This window comes from Ictidomys tridecemlineatus, chromosome 2 (genome assembly GCF_052094955.1).
Source record: "Ictidomys tridecemlineatus isolate mIctTri1 chromosome 2, mIctTri1.hap1, whole genome shotgun sequence".
NCBI classification, from domain to species: domain Eukaryota; kingdom Metazoa; phylum Chordata; class Mammalia; order Rodentia; family Sciuridae; genus Ictidomys; species Ictidomys tridecemlineatus.
The window spans coordinates 51,585,351-51,612,670 of NC_135478.1; the positions used below are offsets into that span (position 1 = coordinate 51,585,351).

Genomic DNA, 27,320 nt, shown 5'->3' on the forward strand with positions numbered 1-27,320 from the left:
GTCCCATCAAAGCTTAATAAGTGAATTCAAGTGAACACAAAGTAAAGGGTTATATACTTTCTGTGGTTTCAGTAATAGCTAATCTAATAATGGTAAATGGAAGGTTATTGTTGATTCCTTTGCCTCTGTTTCATAAATTAGATAAAGCAACCTGGCAGTTACAGTACTTTAGAGTTTTATTCGACTAAGTGATTTTAAAGCTATCTCAAAATATAACCAAGTCATGACTTGAATGACTGCTGAATTGTACCTTGCTTTCTGTCACCACATTAGAACTTTCACCAGTGTTAAGTAAAAAGCTTCCGTTGAACTAAAACAATTCTATAAAGCACATTTCTATCTTCAGAACCAAACCATTTAGAAGGCAAAGTGTCATTGATACAGTATTATCTGATATTCCATTTCACCAGGGCTGAGCTTGTAAAATTTCAACTATAAGAGCAGTCAAGTGTTATTTATTTCTTCTGATCCTAAACTCGGGAACAGTAGACTTTCTCTGCCTAATGATTTTTTCATAGCACATTTCCAATTTTCTACTACAGTTTATTGATCTGGAATACTAAAATTGTTTTCCTCCCTGGCTAAAGAACACAAAGCCTATGCCCAGGGTCCCGTGGGATGAAGCTCCAAAGACGATCGTGGTGGCATCTCATCAGGCAGCTGAGGGGCAGTAATATGAACCAAGGAACCAAGGCATTGTCCTTACTGAAATGAGGTGCTGATTCAATCTTGGGTCTTTTCATAACAGGAAACACATGCTGAGCCTCTGCAATTGGAGATGAGGTTCAACACCTTCAGCTAAGAGCCAAGAGTTGCCCTTCACAAAGGCAGTCTATTTTCCTGCATTTTCCCCTCGTGCCCTGATATGGTTACTTTCAATTACCCTGATAGCCCAGGAAGAAAAATATCCTTCTCTCCATATTTCATTCACATAATAAGAATCTGCAAGCTGTTCTGTATGACAGATGAGGACTGTGTGCTGAAGCTACTTGTTCCGCCTGTCAGCCTCCAAGAACCCACTGCGATGAGATACAATTGTGATGACATTACTAGAGAAGAAGTGGGTCAAATACATGGTCACTTTAAAACAGAATGTCAACTATTCTTTCTACTTCAGTAATTTGATGCAGTGGTATTCAAAACACACATACATATACAATACACACAGAGAAAGAGAAAAAGAAAGAAGAGTTCCCTATCATTATCTTAGTGTCCACACACACACAACACAAATGCAAACATTGCTAAGATGATTGTTCCGCATGCTCTTAAGTGACTTTTTCAGCCTCCAGCCAATTAGCCAAGAAACGTTTATTAAGCATCTAGTAGGAGCCAGACACTGAAGTAGGTACGGGTGGTAGAACACTGAAAGCAGACACAGCCCCTTGCCCTCGTAGCATTCACAGTCAAGAGTAAAGGACAAACATTAACATGCAATTGAGATTAAAGTAATAAAGGTTGCAAAAAAATTAAATACAAGGTACTAAGGGAGCTTGCAATTAAAAAAGTAATCCAGTCTTATGGGTTAGAAAACGTTTCCCTGTGGAAGAGCTGGTCAAGTCCAGGTTTCAAGTGTAATTGGAGATAGCAATGGAGGATGAGGGGAAGAGGGCCAAGCACAGGGCTTTTCTCTTTAAAATGTCTCTTTTCAAAGAAACCATTCTGATAAAAGCAGCAAGATGCAGTAGAAAGCCTAATGGACTAAAGAAAGCCATAGAATCTACCACTGGGAGTAATTATCTATTCTCTATTTTAACCCCTCATTTAAAAATTTAATTAATTTTTTAAAATTTTAAACATTAGTGTAACTCTGTCCTATCTTGCCACTTAAGGGCAAAAGTTAATCATAATCACAATTTCTTGCTGATCTACATATTAAGGTAGATCTTATTTTTAAAAATCTAATTTATCTTGACTGTACTGACTAAAACCCATGGGTTATTTTTAAAAATATGTTTTGACAGCAGTGAAACTTGTAGCACATACAATACTGAGAGCATGAATTTGCTCAGGGTACAAGTACATGGAAATTAACAGAAGCAGTTGGTAAATTTAATTTAGAAAAAAAGTAAAAAGATTGCTTATCCTGATTTGAATATATATTTATTGAAACATCACGCTGTACCTGATAATTGTGTACAAGTATGTGCCTGTTTAAAGAATTAATAAATTAATAAAAAGACCACCAATTAATGCCACAATGGGAAGAAATGAAGAAGAAAAGTAGTCCCTTCTCCCACATTTGGTCATAAAAATCCTATTTTTTTCTGCATAAAATTGTTTGGATTATTATTCATCTCTCACAGTACACAATTTTTTTCCATGGGATCAAAAAATTGGAAAAGAGAGGGAAAGCCAGACATATTTATGAATATGTTTGCCCTTTCTACTAAACCCCAGAGTATGCCATTTGGATTATTTTCTTTCCAAACTCAAAGTCCATCTCCAGAATCCAAAAATAATAAAAATTGCATTGGCATAACTGATGGTTGAATTTGGTCCTAAAAACTCAATGACTGTGTACGGCAACTAATATAGAGAGTTGTTTTTTCTTAATGTGTTTAGCTGTTAACATCAGCAATGACTTAGGTGACTACTTTAAAATGAACACAATTCACAGCTATAGTAAAGAAACAGACTGTATGAACCATGAGAATTAAGTTTACTTCTATAGTGTGAAGGGTAGCAGAATATGCCATCCCCAAATATGCCTATTTGGCATAAAACAAAGCACTTTAAAAAATAGCAAGCACAAGAAGAATGTTCTGACCCTCCCCCTTTTCCTCTTGAAAGCAAGAGCTAAAACTCTCAATGGAAAAACTGTCCTCCCTATAGGAAAAGGAAACTAACATTCTTCTAAGGACCAGAAATTGAACCAATAGAATACTGTATGAACAAACCTTGTTATGCTAACCTTTATCTTCCTAGTCACTTCTTCACCCAATTAACTTCCTTAACCCAAGCCCCTGTGCATTGTCACATTTTCACAATATACTGCTCTCTCTCTCTCTCTCTCTCTCTCTCTCTCTCTCTAATTCAGCATATAAGTACTCAACCCTAATTTCATCTGTGGGCCCCTGTTTCCTTAGAGGGCTCCTATGCCACAAAAATTTATATTAATTAAATGCAAGTGCTTTTTTTATTTATATTTTTTTATTTATAAATTTATATTAATTAAATGCAAGTGCATATTTGAGGAGGAGTGTTGGCCAAATTAGAAATCACCTATTGGAGGGCAACTAAGAATGGGGCAGTTTCCAAACTTCACAGAAAGAACCTAGGGATATTCTGCCTGGAGAAAAATAATGGAAGACAGGAAATGTGCCTTTATGTATTCCATGGGTTATTCATTGCTAGAACCATCATTGAGCACTTCCTTTAGACAAAGCAATGGAGATATGAGACTTCCTTATCACATGGAAGACAAAAGACACTGTATCTGTGGCATTCCACAGAATATGGCATAGCAGAGAAAAGCAGAGATTCTGGAATCAGCTTGCAGCAGGTTGAATGGCAGACCCTCTCAAAATATGTCTGCCTCAGCCCCAAATTTCTTAATAAGACACCTATAGTACAGAGTTAAAACCAAGAATCAACAAATGGAATGAATTCAAACTAAAAAGTTTTTTCTCAGCAAGAGAAATAATATGCAAGGTGAATAGGGAGCCTCCATCCTGGGAACAATTTTTTTTTATAGTAATGCAAAATGATTTCTTTTTTTTTTTCATTTTTTTATTTATTTTTTTTTAATTTTTTATTTTTTTATTGGTTGTTCACAACATTACAAAGCTCTTGACATATCATATTTCATACATTAGATTCAAGTGGGTTATGAACTCCCAATTTTACCCCAAATGCAGATTGCAGAATCACGTCGGTTACACATCCACAATTTTACATAATGCCCAATTAGTAATTGTTGTATTCTGCTACCTTTCCTATCCCCTACTATCCCCCCTCCCCACCCCTCCCATCTTCTCTCTCTACCCCATCTACTGTAATTCATTACTCTCCTTGTTTATTTTCCCATTCCCCTCACAACCTCTTATATGTAATTTTGTATAGCAATGAGGGTCTCCCTTCATTTCCATGCAATTTCTGGGAACAAATTTTTACCCCTCAAACATCAGATAGAGCTCTAATCTCTAGAGTATACAAAGAACTCAAAAAGTTAAACAACAAAAAAAGCAAATAACCCAATCAACAAATGGCCCAAGGACTTGAACAGAAACTTCTCAGAAGAGGATATACAATCAATCAACAAATACATGAAAAAATGCTCACCATCTCTAGCAATCAGAGAAATTCAAATTAAAACCACTCTAAGATACCATCTCACTCCAATAAGAATGGCAGCCATATGAAGTCAAACAACAATAAGTGCTGGCCAGGATGCGGGAAAAAGGTACACTCATACATTGCTGGTGGGACTGCAAATTGGTGCAGCCAATTTGGAAAGCACTATGGAGATTCCTTGGAAAGCTGGGAATGGAACCACCATTTGACCCAGCTATTCCTCTTCTCGGACTATACCCAAAAGATCTAAGAAGAACATACTACAGGGACACAGCCACATCAATGTTTATAGAAGCACAATTCACAATAGCTAGAAGTTGGAACCAACCTAGATGCCCTTCAATAGATGAATGGATTTTAAAAATGTGGCATTTATACACAATGGAATATTACTCAGCACTAAAAAATAATAAAATCATGGCGTTTGAAGGCAAATGGATGGCATTAGAGCAGATTATGCTAAGTGAAGTTAGCCAATCCCTAAAAAACAAATGCTGAATGTCTTTTCTGATATAAGGGGGGTGACTCAAAATGGGATAGGGAGGAAGAGCATGAGAAGAAGACTACCACTAAATAGGGAAGAGAGGTGGGAGGGAAAAAGAGGGAGAAGGGGAGTTGCACAGAAGATGGAAGAAGAACCTCATTGTTATACAGAATACATGTATGATGTTGTGATGAGAAAAAGAAAAAAAAAAGTGTGTCACATTAGACTGGAGAGAGAGAAAGGATGGGAGAGGAGGGGAGGAGTAGGGGGGATAGGAGGGGCAGCAGAATAGAATAGACAATATGATTGATGTATGTACATTCCATGTATGTATTATATATCAAAATACATTCTACTGTCATGTATGACTAAAAAAATAAATAAAAATTTAAAAAAATATGTCTGCCTCAAATCCCTGGAGCCTGCAAATGCTACTTTAATAAGAAAAGGCATCTTTGCAGATGTAATTAAGACTCTTGAGATCAAACTGAATTATCTGGGTGGGTTCCAAATACAATGACCAATGTCCTTATGAGACAAAGCAGATGGAGATTTGAGAAAGATTGAAGAGAAAGCCAAGAGAAATAAATAGGCAGTTATAAGCCAAAGAATGCCACTAGGCACTCGAAGAGGCAAGGAAAATTTCTCACCTGAGGCCTTATGAGTAATCATGACCCTGCCAAGACCTTATTTTTAACTTCTGGCCTCAAAAATTGTGAGAATATTAATTTATGTTGTTTAAAGGCCCAAAGTTTGTGCTAACTGGTTACAGCAGCCATAGGAAACTAATAGACAGACCACACCCCTTTCTAACTGTGTTACCTAGTGCTTTTAATTCTAACCCTTTGAGAATAAGGCCATCCTTAGGAAATTGGAAACAATAAGAGTGCCTATCTTACAGGTCAAAGATTAAGGTGACAGTATGTAATATACAGCATTGGACCTGGGACAAAGTTCTCAGTATACATTATTGTTGCTAGCAATGAGTTCAGAGCGACAGGAAAACAGCTGTAGACTTTATAAGGATACATCACAGGTGTAAAGATTAATTTATAAAATAGAAATGTCCCTACTATTAAACATATGCCAATAGAGACAAAATAAATAATGTTTCCAGAAACCCTGGAGAAGGAATGTTTATATTATGTGAGAAGCCGGACTAAACATCTTCTACACTTCCTTCTGGATCAACCCTGCAATCATTTCTCCTTGGTTGATAAAGTCAAGATCCATAGATCAAGTAATTCAGTAGTAAAACATGGGGAATGTAAATAAGGTTTTTTCTGTCACCTTGGAGAGCCCCTCCTCTCTCTAGGCCATGTTATCTTCAGATATAAAGTAAGAAACATGCTTTAATCATCTCTCAGGTATTTATGCCTTGAGAATGCAATGATACAATGACAATGACTTAGATTGCACACTTAAATGTTCTGATCCTCAGACTAAAGCAATTAGACTAGAATCTGGCTTCCCAAGAACCAGTTGGCCAACCAGGATCAGACTATCACAAAGTTTTTAATGAGTTCCTTGGAAAATGAGAAAAACATAAAACATATGTAAGTTTTTCCAATGTCTTTGCTTGGGAGAATTAAAAGTTAGCAATTATATATCAGTTCCCACCCTATTTTATCTTCCAATTAAAAAATAATATAATCCAGGTGCAATGGTGCACACCTATAATCCTAGCAGCTCAGAAAGCTGAGGCAGGAGGATCGCAAGTTCAAAGCTAGCCTTAGCAACAGCCAGGCACTAAGCAAGTGAGTGAGACCCTCTCTAAATAAAATACAAGAAAATAAAACTGGGGATGTAGCTCAGTGGTTGAGTGCCCCTGAGTTCAATCATAATACCCCAACCCAAAAAAACAACGTGTAGGGGCTAGGGATGTAGCTCAGTTGCAGAGCACTTACCTAGCTTATGTGAGGTCCTCAGTTCAACAACCAGTACCACAAAAACAAAACACAAAAAAAACAGGTGAAAATAAAAAAATAAGATTTATAGTTTCTGAAATTCTAAAGTTTGGGAACTTCTACAACACAAAGTAGCCCACTGAAGTTCTATTCCAGTGCTAATATGCTATGGTTTTTAAAGAAATTTTAAAACTACAGAGTTTAGCCATCAAGGGAGTATTCAAGATTAAGAAGTCATCCTTTCAAAATTCAAAAAATACTTACAATTATGCAGAACTAAAATAAACCAAAGTAAACCTGGAGGGATATCAGTGAGACAATTAGATTACATTAATGTCAATATCCTGATTATGGATGTTAAACTAGATGTAAAACTAGTTTTGCAAAACGTTATCATTGGAGGAAACCAAGTAAAATGCACACAAGAATCTCTCTAAACTACTGTACAGCTGCATGTGAGTCTAAAACCATGTGAATAGACATCTCAGTGAAAATATGCTCACTGAACTCTGAATGTCCTGGTTTCCATTTATTAATTTAGTCAAATTCAAATGAATGTAAGCAACCATCTTTTATATACAGCATAATAACAGAGATTATTATGAAGCACTAGTTTGGCAAATTTCCTAAGCATCTTCTTATGTGCCAGGCACTTTGCTAGGCCCTGGAGTCCATTGGCTAACCCAATCCTTTCCCTCACAGAGGCTACACTCTATTCAGAGAGAAAGGCAGCAAATAAACAATCAAATAACTTCACTTTGTAACAAGTATTATGAAAAGAAGAAGGAGGTGAGGTAGAAAACAGAGAGGGGTTGCTTAGGATGATCAGGGAAGGCTCACTAAAGAGTTGGCCACCAAGCCTTTTATAAAGGACACATATTGGACACGTAATTGTAGCTCCAGGAAACTAATGGACCACAGAAATGGAAAATTAAGTTACCATTTAGGCCCTTACCTCTTATATTTCTGTATTCTTAACCTGCTATAAATTCCAAATACTGGAAGAACATGGTTTAGTATGTTCTTAGAGTGAGCCACCACTCCTCCACACCAATAAAAAGAAGAGAAGAAAAGACAAGACTGCCTTTAACAAAGGTAATATAAGATTTTCCAGATGTCAAATTAATCATACAATGAACTCGGCACTCCGTTAAGATTAAATTCCTTAAAACATATAAATTCCTTAAAGAATATAACTTTCTATAAGAATGCACTATCCCTGAAATGAGAATGAAGAACTTGGCTCTTTATCCAAATTAGAACATGAAAATATTTCATGATCAAAGCTAGGGGAGAGGGCTGGGGTGGTAGCTCGGTGGTAGAGCACTTACCTAGCATGTATGAGGCACTGGGTTCGATTTTCAACACCACATATAAATAAATAAAGTTCATTGACAACTAAAAAAATATTCAAAAAAATGTGGGGGAAAAGGATAAAACATGACCTTCAAAAGCATAAGCCTACTTTGAAATTCTCTCTTCTTGGAAAATTCAGAATATTTTAGATACTGTCAACTACACATTGGAAGGCAAAGTTAAAATGTGCAGTAGGCCAGGCAGTAAGATAGGAAATTAAGACACAGCTGCCTACTCCTATTAGTGACATACTGCAGGGCCAGAATATTATGGTTTGTTTGGGCCTCGTTTGGCTAAAAGAAACAGGTCTCAAATAAAGCTAGAGAAGAGAATAAATAAATAAAAGTATGGAATATTCACATAATGGAACATTATACATCAGTCAAACCAAATAAAGTAAGGTGCAGAGCAATGTATATTGTACACCACTTTTTATATAAGAAAGAAAAATAATGTATATGTATTTTTTTCCTGTGTCCACTAAAAAACACAGAAGAGAGGTAAAAGGAATTAGCGATAGTAGCTACTCTAGGGGAGATGAGGACAGAGATGAGAGAATGGGAAGAAGAACAGGAGAAAAAGTTCACTTTATACCTTTTGGGGTTTTTTTAATTGGTTGTTCAAAAAATTACAAAGCTCTTGACATATCATATTTCATACATTAGATTCAAGTGGGTTATGAACTCCCATTTTTACCCCAAATACAGATTGCAGAATCACATCGGTTACACATCCACATTTTTACATAATGCCATATTAGTAACTGTTGTATTCTGCTACCTTTCCTATCCTCTACTATCCCCCCTCCCCTCCCCTCCCATCTTCTCTCTCTACCCCATCTACTGTAATTCATTTCTCTCCTTGTTTTTTTTCCCATTCCCCTCACAACCTCTTATATGTAATTTTGTATAGCAATGAGGGTCTCCTTCCATTTCCTTGCAATTTCCCTTTTCTCTCCTTTACCTCCCACCTCATGTCTCTGTTTAATGTTAATCTTTTCCTCCTGCTCTTCCTCCCTGCTCTGTTCTTAGTTGCTCTCATTATATCAAAGAAAACATTTAGCATTTGTTTTTTAGGGATTGGCTAGCTTCATTTAGCATAATCTGCTCTAATGCCATCCATTTCCCTGCAAACTCCATGATTTTGTCATTTTTTAGTGCTGTGTAATACTCCATTGTGTATAAATGCCACATTTTTTTATCCATTCATCTATTGAAGGGCATCTGGGTTGGTTCCACAGTCTAGCTATTGTGAATTGTGCTGCTATGAACATAGATGTGGCAGTATCCCTGTAGTGCGCTCTTTTAAGGTCTTTAGGGAATAGTCCCAGAAGGGCAATAGCTGGGTCAAATGGTGGTTCCATTCCCAGCTTTCCTAGGAATCTCCATACTGCTTTCCAAATTGGCCGCACCAATTTGCAGTCCCACCAGCAATGTACAAGAGTACCCTTTTCCCCACATCCTCGCCAGCACTTATTGTTGTTTGACTTCATAATGGCTGCCAATCTTACTGGAGTGAGATGGTGTCTTAGGGTGGTTTTGATTTGCATTACTCTGACTGCTAGAGATGGTGAGCATTTTTTCATGTACCTGTTGATTGATTGTATGTCCTCCTCTGAGAAGTGTCTGTTCAGGTCCTTGGCCCATTTGTTGATTGGGTTATTTGTTATCTTATTGTTTCATTTTTTGAGTTCTTTGTATACTCTGGATATTAGGGCACTTTATACCTTTTTGTGTTGTTAGGAAATTTGAACCAGATGAACAGGGTGCCTGTATGTGCATGCGCGCGAGCACACACACACACACACACACACACACACACACACACACACACTTAATTCTGTTAAAAACAAAGAGCTAAAAAGGCTATAAGAACTCTCTCATTGCTGGTAGTAGTAGAAAATAACACCTTTGAGGCTGGGGTTGCGGCTCATTTGAGGCTGGGGTTGTGCCTGGCATGTGTGAGGCACTGGGTTCGATTCTCAGCAGCACATATAAATAAATAAAAATAAAGCTCTATCAACAACTAAAAAAAATTATTTTAAAAAGAAAGAAAGTAGCACATTTGAAGAGGGCTATTTGGTGAAATTCTCCAAGGCCCTCAAGAACAGCCATTCCTAGACCCAGTGATTCCACTTTTAAAAGAAATTCATCTAAAGAAATAAGATATTCGTACACACACACACACTTATACACAATCATAAGAAGATGGTTCACTGCAGAATTGTTATATTTAAAATTCTGGAAAAATCTACATGTAAAATCATAGGAAATGAGTGAAGGAAATTATGAAACATCCAAATCTGAGCAATGTGCACCTATTAAAAACTGTGCTGTAAAATACATACTGTAGAAAAGTATTCAGTGATACAGAAATGTATTTAGGCTCTGTTTTTTAAAAAAAAAATTCATTAATTTTTCAGCCAGGCAAGGCGGTGCACACCTGTAATCCCAGCATTTCGGAAGACTGAGGCAGGAGGATCATAAGTTCAAAGCCAGCCTCAGCAACTTAGTAAGGACTAAACAACTTAGTGAAACCCTGCCTCTAAATAAAATATAAAAAAGGTCTAGGGGGCTGGGGCTGTAGCTCAGCAGCAGAGCATTTGCCTAGCATGCATGAAGCACTGGGTTCGATCCTCAGCACTACATAAGAATAAACAGATGAAATAAAGGCATTCTGTCCATTTACAACTACAAAAAAAATTTTTTAAAAGGGCTTGGGATGTGCTTCAGTGGTTAAGCGTCCCTGGATTCAATCCCCAATACCAAAAAAAAAAAAGAATTCTTTTCAGTAAACCTTTTAAGCATCTATCAGGTTCTAGGCACAAATCTCGATGCTGGTTAACAAGGTCAGTTACAGGCTGGGGTTTATAACAGTGGTAGAGAATTTGCCCAGCTTGTGCAAACACCTAGGTTCCATCTCCAGCACCACAAAAATAAAGGCCAGTACACAAAAGGATAGAACAGGCAGTACAAAAAAAGGATAATCCCACTTTTCTGTGCATTTATAACTAGATTATATGCATAGATATGGAAATGAGAGCAATAATTACCTGTGAGATTACAAATAAATATATTTTTGATAAGGAACATATATTTACTTACGTTGTCTTAAATCACAATAAGAGAAACAGGAACAACTTTAATGGATCAGGCTAACAACTCCCAGGATCAAGAATATATCTCACTCATCTCTCTTGTCTATCATTCCTTCTTGGAAGGATAATGCTTGCTTCAGCCACAGCCATTCCATGACCATGAGGGAAAAGCCCAGAGCACTGCAGAAATGCTTTCCACATCTCTGACCTGCTGAATAGCCACCTGTTTCTGATTTGTTGTTGTTGTTGTTGTTGTTATTATACAGAAGGAAAAGAAAAAAAATCCTCTTTTTTTTTTAAGCCATCCTAAATCAGATTTTCTGCTACTTGCAGCTAAAGACATTCTGGCATACTTAATAATACATAACATGTATTATGGAAACATATTAAGTAATAGTATTTACTAATATAATAAATAAAACATGGCAACATACTAACATACTAAATAATACATGGCAGGTCAAGGCTGGCACAAGCAATTCAACTCATTTGTTTTGATCAACCAGCAGAACCTGAAGACAGAGAGTTAACTGTCCCACAAGCTTCCAGCTTTATAGTCTCTTCTCTGAAGCTCCAGGGAAGCAGAGCCCAGTGGAAGCAGTTAGTGAGGATTCCATGTCTACAGGGGATCTCTGCCTGCAGCAAAGGAAAACCAGGCAGATGCTACCATAGCAGACAGTGTGGCCCAGCACTGCCACTTATGAGAATGTATCCTAAAAAAAAATCATGGATGTGATTACACACATATACAAATATTCGCTATTAATATATGTCAGGAAAAAATGATGGGGAAAACTAAATGTTAAATCAATTGGGAAATGTTACAACAGAACATCCATGTTCTAACAGGGATAAACCATGGAAACAGTGATGACCTGAGAAAATGCATATGAGTGACAACAGGTAACAAAACTATTTATAAAGCATGATCCCAGTTTAGAAAACTAAGAAAACAAATACATACATGTAATTTTTAAAAAGGCTAGAAAGGACCTATCCTGAAACATAAACAGTGCTATCAACTAAGAGTGTAATGGCAAAGAGATTAATTCTATATCTTTTAAATCTAAAATTTCTTATGCAGCTACCAAGATGTTTTGTTTGTTTGGTGGTGCTGGGGATAGAACCCAGGGCCTCATGAATGCAAGGCAAGCATTCTATACTGAGCCACATTCCAGCCCTATTTTTTTTTTTTAATAGCACCTTCTCATAGATTATTCTGAGCTCTCTGATCAAGATGTTGGACTCATTTGACACCAGATATTTGTTTAATATCTTCCTGTAGATTCAATGGAGTTAATGAGAAACAATTTATTTTTGTGTTTTCAAAATAGACTGATGCTAACAGCTGCAAACTAGTCTACAGAAAATGATTTTAAAAGTTTCATGTTTCTAAGTGAATTTGCATTATATAAATGCAGTATGTTTTCTTTAATTCCATAAATATAGTTTTGATATTGCCAATTTGAGAAAAATATTGATGTTTCCTTAAATAAATCTATTCTATATTGAAATTCATCAACTTACTTGGAATTGAATGATCTCAAAAACAATAAAAACAAATGTTAATTTGCTGCCATTGTTAAAAAAGCAAGTCCATTTATATTGTCTTTGTCCATTAGACTTCATTATACAGAGGAAGCAACTACTAAGCAGATATACCATCTAAAGAAATCAGCTGACAGAGTACAAACTCCCTGAATGGATGGCTTGGATTCATGTCTTTGCCCTATCGCTTACCAGCTGGGTGCCCTTGAAAATTTACTTAACTTCTCGGAGCTTCAGTTTTCTCCACTACAAAACAAGGATAATAACAGTCTCTACTTCAGAGAGTTGCTATGTGAATAAAATGAGAGAATTCATGCAAAGCCCTTGGTTTCATGCTTGGCCCATACTAATCCAATAAAATGTAAGGTATCTCCTAACTTGCTTTCAACTCCTGATCATGAACCTGAAAAAGCAGATTTTAAGGAAGCCTCAAAATCCTGGTTTGAGAAACAATGTTGGATATTTAACTTTTAAGTACAGATTTAACATCATTTACTTAGCATTCCCTATAATAAATGAGATGTTTAAGGAAGTGTTAGGTCTTTTGAACTACCAGAAATATTCAGCATATGTATTTGAGAAGGTTACTATACTATACACCTCATATTATCTAGATCTTTCATAAAAAAGCACTATTATATTCAAGGTATTGTGAGCGATTATAAAAATGATAGATAGGGGCTGGGATTGTAGCTCAGTGTTGGAGCACTTGCCTCGCATGTGTGAGGCACTGGGTTCAATCCTCAGCACCACATAAACATAAACAAACAAAACAAAGGTATCATGTCCATCTACAACCAAAAAAAATTTTTTTAAATGATAGATTTGGGCTGGGATTGTGGCTCAGCGGTAGAGTGCTTACTTAACACAGGCGGGACCTGGGTTCGATACTCTGCACCACATAAAAATGAAGGCATTGTATTGTGTCCATCTACACCTAAAAAAATAAATATTAAAAAAAAATTTAAAAAATAATAGATTATTGCTAACATGTATTTACTGCCTATGTATACCAGTTTTCATGTATTATCTCATTTATTCCTCCAACTAACCAATGAGGTAGGTTTTTTTGCCATCCCTAGTTTCCAAATGAGGAAACTGAGGACAAAGAGACAGAAAAGTACTAAGTCAAGATATTATATATTATATATATAAAAATATAGAAAATAACTGTTATAGTTTATACATTAGTTATCCCCCAAACGCTCATGTGTGAGAGAATGCAAGAAAGCTTAGAAGTGAAATGATTGGGTTATTAGAGCCTTAACCCAATCAGTATATTAACAGCCCCCCCATAGGATTAACTGAGTGATAACTAAAGGCAAGTAGGGTGTGGCTAGAATAGGCGGGTTATTGGGGGCATGCCTTTGGGGTGTACATTTTCATCTGGTGAGTGAAGTATCTGTGTGTCATGTCCTACCCTCCCTCCCCCCGACACTTTCTGATCATGTCCTGGGCCACTTTCTTCCACCACACTCTTCCACCATGATGTTCTGCCCACCTAAGCCCTGAGGAATGGAGCTGACTTTCTGAATGGACTGAATAGACTGAGACCTCTGAAACCATGAGCACCAAAATAAACCTTTCCTCCTCTAATTGTTCTTGTCAAGTCTTTTAGTCACAGCAGTGAAAAAGCAGACTAAACCAATAACACGCTATACAATATTATGATATAATACCAGCAATAACAATATCACAGCATCATCATTTAATTCCTGTGATATGACAGATGCAATATCAGATACTCTCTAAACATCCTCTCTTATGTTTAAAACAACCCTGCACTATTCCTACTTAATGGATGAGGAAGCCAAGGACTTAAGTGAATTACCTATGATAACACAGGGTCCCAGAGTCAGCTATGGCAGAATTACCCTCTGCAGAAAGCAAGGGAAGTGCTCATCAGAGCCCAGATCTTCACTCTTATCACATGATATTGGAGAAGAACAGGAATTCAGAATGATCAGACCCAAGCCCTGGCTTCATATGTAGAAAGGGAGGACCAGCAAGAGGAAGAGATTTGTGCAAGGCATTGGGAGAGCCAGAAATAAACTCTAGGTCTCCTGATTGTCAGAAGTATGCTTTTTTGGCAACACAGTGAGTCTTTCTCATGTTGAGCCGGTTACTTCATGTCCTGTGAAAACAGAAACAGAGCCCATCCACATCAAAATGATGGCAGCAGCCTGTCCTCTCTCCCTGCACTCCCTCCTGACCCTGGAGACTCTAGCATGTGCTTTCTGGAACATACAGAGCTGCAGCACCATGAACTGAGAAGAGCTGAGAAGCCTGGGAAGAGAGCCCCCAAGGACGACAGGAAGCACCCATGTGCTTTCATGATCTTCCAGTGGTCCATTTCCATTGTGACTCTCCTGAAATAGAATTCAAGATCAAGGGACAAGGAGGGCTTGCTTGGATACATGTGTGTCTCTTTTGTTGAGATAAGACACAACAAAACCCAAGTCTTTGAAAACATGATCTGAATCAGCAAATCACGTGAATTTTTTTTTATTTAATGCATATTTTTCTTAGTTTATATATTGGATAAAAATAAACTGTCTCATACAGATTTTTTTTTAATACAGTTTTGGGGAAACAATTTAAAATGTACCTAACATTATGTAATCCTTGAAATACAACAGTTATTTACTCTGCTTTGATTTCTAAGCTTTCTCTTTGATGACAAATATTAATATTTATCATTTTTCTGATGTTGGACTAATGAGAATCTTAAGTGTTTATGAGAAGGCATTTAAATATTACAGTACTGCGGATGTATTTGTTTTCTGATTTATATTCCAGTCTTTTACATCAACCAGCATTTATTTATTTTTTTATTTTTTATTTTTTGCTGAATTCTGGGTTGTTGTTGATCAACATTTTTAATATATTTTACATACTCAAAACTGACATTCTCTATGTTTATTTGATGACCAAAGTGAATATGAGACTTCCCCACGTAACATTGTACAGATAAAAGGCTAGTTTTGATTTTCAAAGTGAAAACTAGCATATACATATAAGAATTACCTGCAATAAGAGATAGACAGATTTAACAACACCAATTTCAGATAATATTTGTTGAGGGCTCACTATGTGCCAGGCACTATGTGGGGCATTATTTATATCAATGATTTTACTTATCTTTACAATAACTCTAAGAGCTTGGTAGTATTGTCATCTCCATTTTCCAGAAAGTGAGGTACACAGAAGTTGAACACTTCACTCAAGATAACACAGTAAATGAAAAGCAAAGCCAGCAGTCAGACCTCAGAGCCAGATAATAAGCTCCCCGTTATGCCTTCCCCTTAAGAGTCTCTCCTTGACTCTCCAGCATTTGAAAATTCCTATTGTTTGCACAGTACAAATAGCCAATCTGCATAGAGTATCAGCCTTCACGATAAAACCAGGAGATCAACTTTCAGATCTTGATGGCAACAATGAGATAAAATTTGTTCTATCAGAGGCCATGCATTTTTCTATGTACAGACACAGAGCCATGAAAAAGACCAGCAATGTCCCTGTCCTCCTGGAGCTAACTTTCTATAGAGGGAAGACAGACAATATTAATACAATAAACGAGGTAATAAACCCAATATGAGGAGGAAATGAGAGGCTAAGCAAGCTCAGAGAAATCTTAAGAAAGGTTGAAGTCTAGGACTTGTGTAGATTCACTTGCCTCTACACCCCACATGTCTGACATATAAAATGTCATAATTCTAACATGTAAAATTGTATATTACCTCTTCTTTCCACTAATCAATAGATCCCAAACTGTTCTTCCTCAGTCCTTTTCATTCTGTCCATCTACACCCTCCAGCAAGGGCTTTGCTCTTGATTATCATTGCCACAAGGCTGAAAAGTCAGATCAGGAAGGATATGCACCTGACATCACATCCATAGCAGATATAACAAACACTGAACAGAAGCCAGATAAAGGAACTAAGAAGGAACTGTTAGACACATGGAACCTGGTGTCTGATGAGCAGGTTAACAGGCCTCTGAAGCAGCCTATGAAAATACTACCTTAGAGAGGAATCATCCAAGACTGTAACTGATGTTCTGGCAATATGGAATGACAAAGAAGTCTAAGAGCAGATTCTCAGTAAAGAAGTAAGCCAGGAAAGAAGGTCTGGACATCAAAGAACAAGCCTCCAACCACAGTACCAAAATTCAGGAATAGGACCATTACCTCGATAATTAAACCCCAACTCCATACCTTGACTCCAAGGCCCTAAGTAACTTGGGCATTGCCTATATGGCCAATCTCATTGGTGCCAGTCCCCACTTTAATCCCTACAGTCCAGCCACAGAGATCTTCTTTCATCCCTTTGAGTAGGCAAGCTCCTTCCCATGTACCAGCTCTTCACATGGCTGGCTCCCTCTCATCCATTACTCAGGCCTATGCTTAAATATCAGCACCCTCTCTTATCCTTTTATTAGGTCTCTGCTCAAATCACTGGCCATTTTGTCTAAATAGGTTACCTACCCCTTTCACTATCACACTACTTCACAGTCATCCTTCTTGAACTTGGCATTCTATAAAAACAAGTGTCTGCTTGCGTGTTTCCCATCTCTTCCATTATACCCCATAAGGGCAGGCACTGTGCCTGCCTTGTTTATTGATAAATACCCACACTTAGCCCAGTGTCTGACCTACAGGAGGCCTCAGTACATGCTTGCTGAGAAAATAAACGATAAATAACAGAATGACTCTCCAAAGAGACTGGCAAGAATATAGCTGGGGATTTAGGATAGAAATTGGGGTACCAGGCAGGTCAGGTTGCCAAGGCATGTATTGAGTCACATTGAGACCACAGCAGAGCCTGGGTTCAGCCACAATCAGAAGAGCATTGAGGCCCTTGGGTTTCAAGGTTAGAGCAACCTTCAGTATCAAATCAGATTTGTGCCTGGACCTGTCACCAAAGTATTATACCACACTCCATCTGCCTACTTGATGTAACCAAGATCCCTTCCCCTTACCTACCAATACACCTAGTGAGGACCATATACTGCTCCTACCACACTGATAGTCTACTGCCAAGAACTCACAGAAACATAGCCAAACCCTATTAGTAAAAGCTACTTGTGTAGACCCCTCAAATCCACTGGTTAGTATTCATAGTAATGAGACTAGCTAATATGAGCCAAGGCCTTCATATATCCAATATTATTCAACCCTCACATTCATAGGCCATTACCATTATAAATCCCTATTTTAAAGCTGAGGAAACTGAGGCTTAGCCAAGAAATTTGTCCAAGCACATGCATCTGGTAATTAGAAAAGCACATGTTTGGGATTTAATGAATATGAACCTCTGAGCTCAACAATAATAAAAATGTAAAACATAATAGCTGATTAAAATAGCTAACATTTACCAAGTATTTACTTGAAAGGCACTATGCTGACAGATTATCCCATCTAATTCAGACCTACCCATAAACTGGGTATTAAATACATTTTTCAGAGAAAAATAAAACTCTGAAAATAATAATACTCACCCTATAATATAGTGATAGATAGTTAGACAGAATTTGGAAACTCTAAACAACTCTACTTATTACTTTAAAACAGAAGACATAAAGATCTAGAACACTGTTTTTCCAAGGGGGGACCATGAACTAGCAGCTCATGCAACACCTACGAGTTTGTTGGAAATGCAGAAGCTTCTGGTCTCATCAGGACCCTTGCATATAGTTCTAGCCAGTCCTTCACCCACAGGAGTTGGACCCAGCTGTTCTATCTGCACCAGGAAGCCAAACACAGCTAATTCCTCTAGGCCAGTAAAACCTTGGACTGTTGCCTTGTGGAAGTTCAAGAGCCCACAGGAAGTCTTAGATTACAGGAAGCTTTATCCCCTGCTCCAAGGAGCCAAGAGTGGGCCTCAGCTGCAGATTTATCTGTGGCCACTGGCTACTGAAGCTTCCTGACCTTGTTTCTACCCACTAAGCCAGCAGGGATTTCAAACTGCAGTACTCACCTGTTGTTTTTATACCCTGAGTATCATTTCCCCTCTTCTGAAAGTATCAATACCTCCATTTGAATAGGGTATCACTATGGTTTGGGTATGAGGTGTTCCTCAAAAGCTCATGTGTGAGATAATGCAAGAATTCCGATGAAATGTTCAATTATGAGAACTATAATCTGATTGGTGGATTAATACACTTGAATGGATTCACTGGGTGGTAACTACAGGCAAGTAGGATGTGGCTGGAGGAAGTAGGTCACTGGGAGATGCCTTTGGGGTTTATATTTTGTCCCTGCCACCTCCCATAAACACATCTCCCTCCCTTCCTCCCTCCCTGTGCTCTCGCGCTCTCTCTCTCTCTCTCTCTCTCTCTCTCTCTCTCTCTCTCTCTCTCTCTCTCTCTCTCTCCTAGTGGTTGTATCCTGGGCTGCTATTCTCTACCTCATCTTGGTCCCAGAGCAATGGAGTCAGCTGACCATGGATTAAACCCCTGAAACTAGGAGCCAAATACTTTTGCTCCTCCAAGTTGTCCTTGAAAGGTAGATTGCTCACAGCAATACAAAGCTAACTAAAACAGGCATCTCTCTGTATATCCATGCCAGATATGCAATCCCATATACATCAAAGTACATATGAATGGTACCTTTGTTGCTGAGCAATGAGGCATCCCTGCCTATTTCCTTTAGATGAACCTCTCCTCTCCAGGGGTGGGCATATTCCCCAAGACTGGCCAGTCACAGAATCCCCTCCCACTGGGTGCAGAAATAATTCCAAGAGGTTGGCATATGACATGAGGAAGTCCTTTAACCCTTTTTAAATATTGGGATATTATGGGTGTATTTCAGCCCATAAAATTGAGTCTGTCTAAATTTGGTGAGAGAAGAATCCTGGTGACTTAAAATAATATATTATATCTGCTATATCTCATATTAAGAATAAAATGAGGGGCTGGGGTTGTGCCTGAGTGGTAGTGCACTTGCCTAGCATGCATGAGGCACTGGGTGCGATTCTAAGCACCACATACAAATAAAGAAAATAAAGGTCCATCAACAACTAAAAAATATTTTTAAAAAAGATTAGAATGAGGCTCCTTTGCCTCCTAGAAGAAATTTATTTACCCCAATTATAGTGCCCAATTCTTTACATAAATTTGACCTGTATGGATATCTTTCTAACCAGTTATTTGTGGCCATGGCTAAAAGGTGAAATCACCCAGAATGGGTCCCATTTAGATCAAATCGGGCGCTTGGGGAGTTGGTGCAGGCCTTAATACCTCAATTTCAACTACACTGGAGTGTGACCACCTATTTCTCTAAAATATCCACCTATGATTTTTTAATAACTTATAGTCTGTACCTCAAAGGAGTTCCAAATTGGTATACAAAAGTCAGTAAAAATAAGACCTACCGCTTTCATATGATATAGTGACAGAGACTTAATTTTAATTACACAGATGATTGTAAAAACACAAACTTTCCCTCCTCTTCCACCAGCCACCTTTTTGTTGCTATGTTCCTCTTCCATACCCTCTGCATTTCTCCTCTCTCTGGTCCCTGTTCTCTCCTGGATTACTACCTTTTCTCTCACCAGGCTCATTCCTGGGAGAGGTTAACAGGAGTTATCAGTGCTTCAGGGTTAAAAACAACCTTATTCTAGCAAGTTCCCACCCCTCCCTCCATCTGTCCTCAGGCTCTGACTCCATACATAAACTGCCTGGCACTGGTTGAACATCCCCTGGCTCATGCAAGCAGATAAGTGTCCTTTAGGTAATACAGTGTAAAGAAAGTAGCAGAGGGCTTTGTTTTTGTTTTTAAAACTGAACATACCAGAAGACTTCAAGACTTTTAGAAAATGAAAATTTTGTTGTTCCCACACACCACAAACTTCACTGATTAAGTAACTATAGACTGTAGTCTCCCTTCAACTGAAATATGCATGCATTAAGCCTCATGAGGGAGTACTGATACTTCAACATTATCTATGATGGTTTTTAACTCCAGTAACTGTAAGTGTGAGAAACTGGAAAATATACTGAATTTTAATAGAATTCTAATTGTTAATAGAAAGAGGAAAATCCATAACAAGGATGCTAATCAACACATAAAAAGACTGAGTCTTTAATTTCCAGAAAACTGTCAATGAACCTTTTGTGAACTTGAACACCTCGTCAATTTTCTCTTCCACCCATATTTATTCATTACAAGAAAACACTGGCATACCTACAAAATGCCCCTAATATATGTAATTTTTAACTGTATTAAACCCTTTAGCAACAACATTCTTTTCCCCTCTCTCTTTTGCTCTCTGTGGAGTCAACAACTAGAAAAATAAATCTACCACATTGTGAAATAACCTTGTGGTAAGTAGAGAGGCTTAGAAAATGAGATTATGGTGTGGGGTAATATAAATTCAGGCTAAGAAAGCTCCTGGACCTTTGACATTAGGTTTTACATACAAATACTCAAACAAATATAAGTGCACTCATTTTCTGTGAAGGAAAAAAATCTTTAAAAAAAGAGGAACTAAAGGGGATCAGAATCTGCCACTCCCAAAATATGCCACTTTAGCATCAGAGTTGTTCTGAGCCAGATACAGGGGAAAATAAATAAATAAAACAACTCTACCCTCCCCCATCTAGCTAAAAACAGGGCATAAATTTCCCTCAGCAAAGGAGACATATTTGTAAAGGTGGTCCTGGCTCCCTCCCAGAGACCAGAAAGGAGTCTTATCTACATAGAGAACCTTACTAGAAACAACCTTTTGTTCCTAGCCATCTTCTCCCAGCTATGCCACACCACTTTTTTCTTTGTCTAGTTTCTCTCCACAGAACACAGAAGCTCCAAGGTCTGCCCATGGGTTTGGAGTCTTCTTTCCTATGAAGGCCTCCATGTAAATACATAACAGTTTCTCCTCTTAATCTGGCTTTTGTCAGATTCATCTCCAGGGCCCGGGAGCAGAACCTAGGAGGATACAGAAAAGATATTTTTCCTCCCCTACAGTCTCCAATATATTATGAATAATCCAGAAAATTAAAGGTGTTTAATCAAATTATCCTAATTATTCTGCCCTGAAATGGAGAGTGGGATAACTATTTTTTAAAAAGAAAGAAACCAAACTTTATAATAGGCAGCTTAAGTAGTTCATTTCAAACTATTGCCTTAGAATGTAAGAATAGTATTAGTAAAAGTGGGTTGCATTTTACCGGAACAATCCTTTAAACCTTTTCCATAATACTGTCATGGGCCATGAAAGTTTCTTTTGAACACAGCTTTAATGGGTTTATCCTTTCCCCTCCAGCTATGAAGAATGAAACAAACTAAATACAAGAAAGAGAGAAACAAACTGAAAGTTGATATAAGGAAAATCCTGATACAGGTAAGCAAAGCCAGAGATACAAGAGCTTCCCCGCCCTCAAACATAACTCAGGGCACAACCTGTTGTTAGTTCATCAAATTGCACAAGAGCTCTGTGAGGGGCCATTTCACCTCTTTCACTCCCAAAGCCTTCAAATTGCCACTTTCTAGATATTTCATTTCCTTCTGAGGCCTTTACCTATTTATACCTGATTCATTTCACAATATTCCTTTGTTAGCATTGGTGACTCTCAATTCTAAATGTACTTTGAAATCACCTGAGAGACTTAAAAAGGAAAATGCCAGCATCTACCTCCCCTCACCCCGTCTAATTTGATCTATTTGGATAGGACTAGCCCCAGGTGATCTAATTGTAGCCAGCACTGGTTGGTAAGCAATCCAAACAGATTAATATTACATAAAAGATGAATTTCCAAGAAGGGACGATAACTTAAACTCCTACCTTAATAATCAGATATAACATGTTACTTTAAGGGTCATAGATTCTTCCTTGAATTTAGAGAGACTCAACTGCATGGTATGATACATCTATTTTCCCATGACAGGGCTCATTACATTATACCCCAAAATATTTAAAGCAAAGGAATTTGAAAAAGTTACAGAAGCAAGAAGGTTCTTCCTCCCTCCCTTTCCTGGAAGTAGGTCATAAAACCCTGGAAGGATTTTCTGACCTTCCCATGAAACAGGGCATAAGACCTCTCATACGAAGTGTCCTCCCTATACCTAGAGAAAAAGAACATCTTGATCTCTGGAGACAAGGGTGATAGCAAAGAATCTAAACAAAGAGCCCATGTTATATTTCCTCCAGTTTATTAACATTAGATCAGACTTTAAAAATCTAATCAGACTTCTTCATAATTATCTCATTTTTATCAAAATGAGCATGAAAAATACACAGGTTTACCAATTTATTCAGGTCTTCATTTCCTCATGAAGACTCCCATGTTTCACAAAAATTTTATGAAATAAATTCATATTCTTTTCTCGTACTAATCTGTCTTTTGTCATAAGTCTAGGATTGAAAGGGTAAAGTTTCTAAGCTGCAAAGCCTGAGTTAAAATGTAGAGGACCAGGCATTGTAAACCTGCTTCTAAACTGCAAAGCCTGGGTTAAATTCCTGAGGCAGTTAAGACAATGCCCTACTGGCCATTTGGTTGTAACTTAGGACTCTGTGTAGCCCGGCATGTAGGCATTCAAGGCCCAAACCAATCAGTTTAAATGTAACCCCCTCCTTAGGAATGACCTATCACTCCAGCCAGCCCTGTTCCCGCCAATGAATGTACTAATGAAGTCTAAGAATTGTTGTTTGATTTTCCCACGGTGTATGGTGATTTGTTAAAGGAGACTATGATGTATGCAAAGCCCCTGCCCTCCCCAAAAAGTGTACTTAAGCATTGTTCAACCCCTGCTCTGGGCTCTGGGCTGCTTTCCCTTCCTGAGTGAGCCTGGAGCCTCAGCGCGCTGAATCAGGATCCTCAATAAAAATCCCCTTATGCTTATTGCATAAAGCCAGTCTCTTGTAGTCTCTTCTTCCAACGTTTCGCTAGTCCCTTACAGGATGAGTGAGAAAAAAATAGTTCTCCTCCCTTGTATCCGTAATACCCAAGCATTTACAAAGGAAGAAGAAAAAAGTTCCAGAAATGATATATGGGAGGTAAACAAAAATAGTAGAATTAAAAGTATTAATATATTACACTCAACAGTCAAAATATGATAAAGAAATATAAAGCATATGCATAAAGTTGTGATTTTATTAACAATAATAACAGTAAAATCAAAAGCTACCATTTATTGAATGCCAGCTACTGTGTTAAGTACTTTCCAATGAGGGTTACCTCATTGAAAACTTAAAATACTCCTCAGCAGTTAGAATTATTATTTCCATTTCATACATGAGAAAATTGAGGCAAGATTAGGACACTTTCCCTAGAGTCACACAGATAATAACTCATAAGGCCAAGAGTCCATTCTTTTAACCACTATTATCTCTCACCTAGGCAACTCAAGCATCTCCTAAATACTTGCTACTCAAAATAAAGTACATGAACTAGCAGCATTATCCTATTAGAAATAGAAATACTAACTCTTTGTTCCATTTCAGATCTATTGAATTAGAATCTACATTTTAAAAGCAGCAAGAGATTCATATGCACATTAATGTTCAAGTACTGTCCTACCTGGTATTTCCACATCAACCATTAACTTTCACAAATTTACTATCCATACCTCATCTACCTTCAAAAAAAAAAAATTCAAACATTTCATTTCCCCACTTAAGAATGATAAATGATTTCCTAAATGTCCTTGGAACAAAATCCAAAATTCTTTTAAGATGTAAATAACTAGCTTGGGCATGGTGGCACGTGCTTATAATTCCAGTAACTCTGGAGGCTGAGTAAGGAGGACCACAGTTTAAGACCAATCTGGGCAAGGTAGGGAGATCCTGTCTTAAAATAAAAAATAAAATAAATAGTGCTGGGGATATAGCTCAATGGCAGAGTGCCCTCGGATTCTATCCCCAGTACCTCCCCTCCCACACACACACACACAAAATACAAGTAACCAACTGTGCATATTATCACCCATGCTTGCCTCTGCAGCCTCATCTCACCACTTCCTCCAGCCATTGATTTTTATACGGCAAGCACCCAAACCTCTTTCTGCTCATCAAATCCCAACATCTCCTTTCTTTCCTTACTTCTTCCACAGCTAGAACATACCAGTACTCACCACCATTATCACTTCCCTGTTAGCTACATTCATTGATCTATCACCAGCACATATGGTGGTATCTGGCAGAGCCAGAAGCAAGAAGAATGTGCTGGATACAAGCACATTTAGGATGCCGAGGGCCTCTGCTGTTTCCTTTGCCCATGTGCTCTTTGTTTCTGCCATGATCCTCATTGTTGTTCCTCCTCTGTCCCTTGTCCTTTTCATCACCTTTTGCTGTGATTTGGATCTGGCATGTCCCCCAAAAGCTCGTGGGTTGAAAGCTTGATCTCCACTGCAATTCCAAGAAGTGGTGCTTGAGGAAGTAATTGGATCACAAGGGCACTGACCTCATGAGTGGATTAACCCATTGATAGCTGAATGGACTACTGGAAGGTAATGGAAACTATAGGCAGGTGGGGCATAGTTGGAGGAAGTAGGTTACTGGGAATGTACTATATCTTGTCGTTGGCCCCTTGTTCTCTCTCTCTCTCTCTCTCTCTCTCTCTCTCTCTCTCTCTCTCTCTCTCTCTCTCTCCAATTCCTGGTTATCATGAGCTAAGCAGCTTTCCTCTGCCACACCCTTCCACCATGACGTTCTGCCTTACCTCAGGCCCAAAGCAACAGAATCAGCCAACCATTCACTGGGATCTCTGAAACCAGGAACCAAAATAAATCTTTCATTCTTTAATTTGTTTATGTCAGGTATTTTGGTCACAGCAATGAATCTAACACACCCCTTTACAGAAACTCACCTCCTATCTACAACCTCATAGCTACTGAAGTTGTCCGCTTCAGAAAGAAGCACGAACGCGTCCATATGAGTATATCCCCTAAATTATTCACCAGCAGGGTGACAACTGTTTCCCTTCATCCTGAGGATCCTGGAATGGACCCAAGTCCTTCCTAGAGGTAGAGAGAATATCTCACTGACAGAAGTAGGCTTCTTTTCAACCCAAGATTCAATATCTTTCAACATCAGGGACCTCTCAACAGACAGAATCTAGCCGAAAACTTCACAATCACCCTGCCCACAAAGGAAAACATCACTATGCTAACAAGATGGGTTAGCAAGAGTTGTGACAAACTTCATATATTAAATGTGATGACTAAACTTGCTACTAAGAAAACAAATGGCAAATTATACTATAAAATAGATATCTGGCTTAAATTTTAATCTTGAGTAAATACAAATTTTCATATACAAAATGACATTAATAATGAAAAACAAGAGCTATTATTTATCTATTTACTGAAATCTATTGCAAGTCCAACAACATGCTCAAAGTTCAAATGCTTTCTTCTTTACCATCATTCCATGAGGCATGAATGGTTATTATCCCCATTTCACAGAGAGGAAACCAAGCCTAAAATAAGTCTAAGAGAAAGCTAAGATCTAAAATCACAAGCCTCCACATGACCAACCCCTAGTGCTTTTCTGTTATGTTTTGCTATTTAGAGAGCTTTTTCATCGAAGAAGTCAGAGACATGAACATGTCCAGAAAGACAGACCCTTGGAGGGGGACCTCAAAGGCTGAGATTTTCTTCAGCAATGTAGACGTTGAAAGAAAAGTAACCTCCTACATCTTATATTTCAAAGCTGCATTTCTACATTAAAAGAGAAAACTGAAATTCAAGGAAAAGATGTGGGAAGAGAGTTCAAGGGTGCTTATGAATGTAATTCCACAAATACATTTTAAGTATCTTCTAGTGGTCAGGCAGTGTGCTGGAAGCTGAGTTATCATTGTCACTTAATAGAATGCTGGGTGACACGGCTTGATGGGGAGAATTCTTGCATAGTGAATCTTTCAGGAATGTTTAGTCAACAATTTACACAACTGTTATGTTATTATCTAATTATGTAGAAATCATCATTCATAAAGGAAAAGTGAGAGTTACTAGCTTATTATCTGTGAATACATAATTGAAGGGCATATGTATCTTTTAAAATCAAAGTTTTGTATGATTCAAATACCTCTTGTACATTTCTGATACCTTATATCAAAGGGTTAGATTTTAATATCTGTGAATGCAAATACAGTATCAGATTGTGTTATCAAGTATCTGAAAGAACAAAATGGAAAAATATGGACAGCCAAAACAGAAATGGAACATATTGAAGTTGCATGTACATACAATTAAAGATAAGGATATAAAAACATGTCCTAAAGCAGTCCACCAAATATTTACAGAATGAGGCTCAGACAAGGATATCAAGTAGAAGACAGTATGACCCTGGAAAGGTCACACACCATTCTGTGAAGCCTCCAGAAACCTGCCTCCTTTGAAACAGGATGCTTTTGACACAAGAGCATGAGAGAAAGACTGTATATCACTCCCCTAATTTATAAAATGAAAGAGATAGATGATTTATAAGTTCCTTTCAGCTCTAACCCAGTAAATAGTTTTCACCTCTGTGGCCCTTACACCTCAAGAGACATGAGTATATAAAGATGCTCAAAAGGCATTTGTTGAGTTAATGAATTATTACAAACTTACCAATACTAAGAAAAGGGACTTTACAAAATTGGCCCAGTCTGTGGGATAGAAAGAGCAAATTAGTGGGAAAACAATTATCTAAAC

The 27,320-nt window shown here is 37.8% G+C and overlaps 1 protein-coding gene across 15 annotated transcripts in view; it reads right to left on the bottom strand.

Moving 5' to 3' along the window:
- Fhit (fragile histidine triad diadenosine triphosphatase) overlaps positions 1–27,320 on the bottom strand; it is a 1,362,797-nt gene that overhangs the window by 1,333,260 nt on the left and 2,217 nt on the right. The gene's annotated exons all lie outside the window — the stretch shown is intronic.